A 3,293-nucleotide genomic window follows, 5' to 3' on the forward strand; every position below is an offset into this window, starting at 1 on the left:
TGCCACGACCCACTACAATTGTGGCAATAAACTATGGCAACAATTCTTGGTTTTGCCGCATTAGGCATGTTGCCACGACCCACTACACTTGTGGCATTAATTTATGGCAACATTATTCCTGGATTTATTTCAGGATTTCCGGCGATGCACTTTCAGTGGGAGGAGACGTTCCCGTCGATGACGAGGCGCCTATGGTGACTTCGTAAATCTCAAGATGATATGCCGGCTCAGTCTCTCGGAGGTGCTCATAGGGGTAGGGTGTGCGTGTGTGCGTTCATAGGGATGAGTGTATGCGCGTGTTTATGAGCGCTTGTGTCTGTACTGATGCTAAAAAAAGCAAATATTCCTGTCGTCGTAATAAGAAATTGCAACATACTTGTTTTGGTGGTGATAAAGAGGTATCACATCAGTTGAAATGTTTGTAGCGAGAAACTATGCGACAATTTAAAATTTCCATGGTGATACTCTATTTCAACAAAAATTACTTTGGTGGCGCCGAACAGTTATCGCGTCATGAAAAAATTTGTGGTGCCAGACAATATGAAGTGATCCGTTACAACATCCTAGTGCAACAAAATAGTAGGCATATCGACTGAGATATGACGCAAAACTTTTTTTGGTGGTGCTAACATGTGGCAACCGGAAGTGGGTTGTAGCATATTGCAACCGTAAAAAAATACATGCATTCAATTACAATATTCAAAACCATACGTATAATATCTAGATTCATAAAGTTCATAATTCCCGTAGCAAATATCCATCAAATGAAACTCAGATATAATTTAGCCATCCTAATTAATTGCAAAGACTAAACGGTCCATGATCTAGAGTCCAGGCCGGCTAGTTCTTTGGATCCTGCAATCAAGAAATAAAAAAAGTTCTAGTTAATGAGTCCAACATAACATACACCATACAATTATTCCAGCCCCATAGTTAAAAGGAACTATCGCCAGACTAACTAGACTAATACTGTGTCAGTAAGCATATAACTGAGGGATTAGAACAATCATACAAGTGTAAATGTCTAAAGCATAAGCACAAGTACATCTACTAAAAGGTTCTGCTACTGATTTAAGTTGTGACCCGATGTATAGTTTCAGTTAATTTCATGTCCCTAGCTAGCACATATTCATTTTTTGTTTAAGTTGTGACTCGATGCAGCAACAACACATGGTGAAAAAGAAGAAACAGCTAGCTAGTTATGAACGCCAATGACGTATAAAATGCAAGTGAACAGGAAGAGAAAGTAAGATTGTGACTTACCATTGCTTTAAACATTCGAGAATTCCTTGTTGCAGCTTGTATGAGCGCATTTGAAGAAATAATAATTGGCCTTGAACTGGAGTCTTATTAGGACTAGATCTCTATAAAAGTGTATTTTGCAAGTTTGGGTTACTATTTTCTTTGTCAATCCTTAGGCACCTGTAAATATAAGTGCACTTTTAGCAATGCAAGTAAGCAACATAAATCTTACAAGGTCGCAAGCATATGACTGTAATCACCTGTTGGGTTCCCATCTGTTGGCTCAATGCTACAAACTTTGTCATCATGTTTTTTTCAAATTCTGGTCTTGATGTTCGCTCCTCTTCCAACAATCTTTCCCTTTCAGCATGCTCTTCTTTTAACCTCTCCTCAAGTTGTTCTCTCTCAGTACACTCCAAGTTAATCCTCTCTTGTGTGTTTGCACGTTCAGCTTGTAGTTGATCTTGTAATTTGTTGACCTGCTGGCTGAGCTCAGAGTTTTGCTGCTGGGTGGCTGCTGTAGCACGACCTTTCTCTTCAACCTGGATACGAAACCTTTGAGAACCAGTTGAAGGTTTGGCCATGTATCCGTACCCACAAGGCTGCGATGACTTGCATTTCAGAGTCTCTTTGTATGCGGTCTGGAAAATATTGTTTTTCTACTCACTTGAAAGTGGACCTTCAGTTTCAGTTTCTTTGTTTTGAACCTCTTGACGTGCTTTGTTCTAAAAATGAAAATAACAATTATAGGTACGACATCAATATTGACACTATATAAAAGATGAAACAAGAATAGCACGATCCAACGCATTAATAATCCCAGCTGATGATGAAACACACCGAATGCACATCATTGAATAACTATAGAATAACCAAAAGTCAGTGTACTTACGCAAACTTTCTAGGACTCTGTGTTAGACCATGTTCCGTCGTTCGTGTGGGTGAGTTCCAAGTTTCTCTGCAAGTAATATAACAATGAGATGCTTGAAACACGAAACCATATTTAGCAGTGAGGCATACATATTTAGTTAGACTCATACCTTCTCAAAGCTTACTTGCGAGTAAGATTTTGATCCAATTTTATGTTTTGTCTTCTGTTTCTTACGGTTATCGGCGTTCTTTTGGCTGCGTTCCTTTCAATTTATTGAAACCAAATATAACCAGTCAGACAAGCCATTGTAGAAGCTGAAGATATTGTACTGAGTGTGTACCCAAATAGTGTAGTACAGTGTGGGCTTGTGCATGCACGGGTATGGATACAGTGTGGTCTTTTTTGTGTAAGTGAACATCAAAAGAGTAGAGCTAGCATGTGTTGGTGGTTCAGTGGAAAAGAGGGCATTTGTTGCCTTGAACACACACCCAAGTCTAGCTGCTCTGGTTCTTCTCTGTTCTGGCCCTGAGTCCACATTACATCTAGCACCTTCAGTGTGAGACCAAGCAACCAAATATAAAAGAGGGAGAGCAGGACACGCCCAACAATATTGACAATCTCTGAATAAGACTTAGTACATTGGCAATAGTTTCTGAAAAAATGTGAATGAACAATTATTGCAAAAAAGGAGGGAAAATACGACGATGGAGCGACTTATTGCAACATTATTGATGACTGAGGAAGAGCAGCGGTGCAGCATGTTTAGCCTTTACCTGGGCAATTACAATTCCACTTGTTGTCTGCCAAATTTGTTTAGAGCCCAAATCATTGATGCTGCGACCAGGTTCCAGTTTGATTTCTCTATAGTGCACATGTATTGGTTCTTTAATAATCAATGTAAATAAAGGCCCAGTTATATTTGCTTGTCTGTGTTTCCTTTTGCAATCTGCAAGGAACTCAAATACAGCTGTGCATGTGCTCACGTGTTGTAGTTGATCAATAGTTAGAATTGCAAATTAGGAGCCACTTTAGTTGCAAGTATAGTTGACCAATAATCTCATACTTGCTGCTGGTGAACTGAATCAAAACATACTCTTGATTCCAAAAAAAATAACTTCGACCTGTGATAAGTGACCGCCTACCTGTGTATTTCTCTGCTTAGGACATCAAAATTTACTTG

The 3,293-nt window shown here is 39.3% G+C and overlaps 1 long non-coding RNA gene across 1 annotated transcript; it reads right to left on the reverse strand.

Annotated features, from left to right (window-relative positions):
• Positions 1-1,782: 1,782 nt before the first annotated feature.
• On the reverse strand, positions 1,783-2,379 carry LOC119328721. The gene is made up of 3 exons (XR_005159116.1): positions 2,283-2,379; positions 2,135-2,200; positions 1,783-1,967 (listed from the first exon to the last, which is right to left on the reverse strand). It is a non-coding gene; the product is annotated as an uncharacterized LOC119328721 (long non-coding RNA).
• Between the last annotated feature and the right edge of the window lie 914 nt (positions 2,380-3,293).

This window comes from Triticum dicoccoides, chromosome 7A, assembly GCF_002162155.2.
Source record: "Triticum dicoccoides isolate Atlit2015 ecotype Zavitan chromosome 7A, WEW_v2.0, whole genome shotgun sequence".
NCBI classification, from domain to species: Eukaryota; Viridiplantae; Streptophyta; class Magnoliopsida; order Poales; family Poaceae; genus Triticum; species Triticum dicoccoides.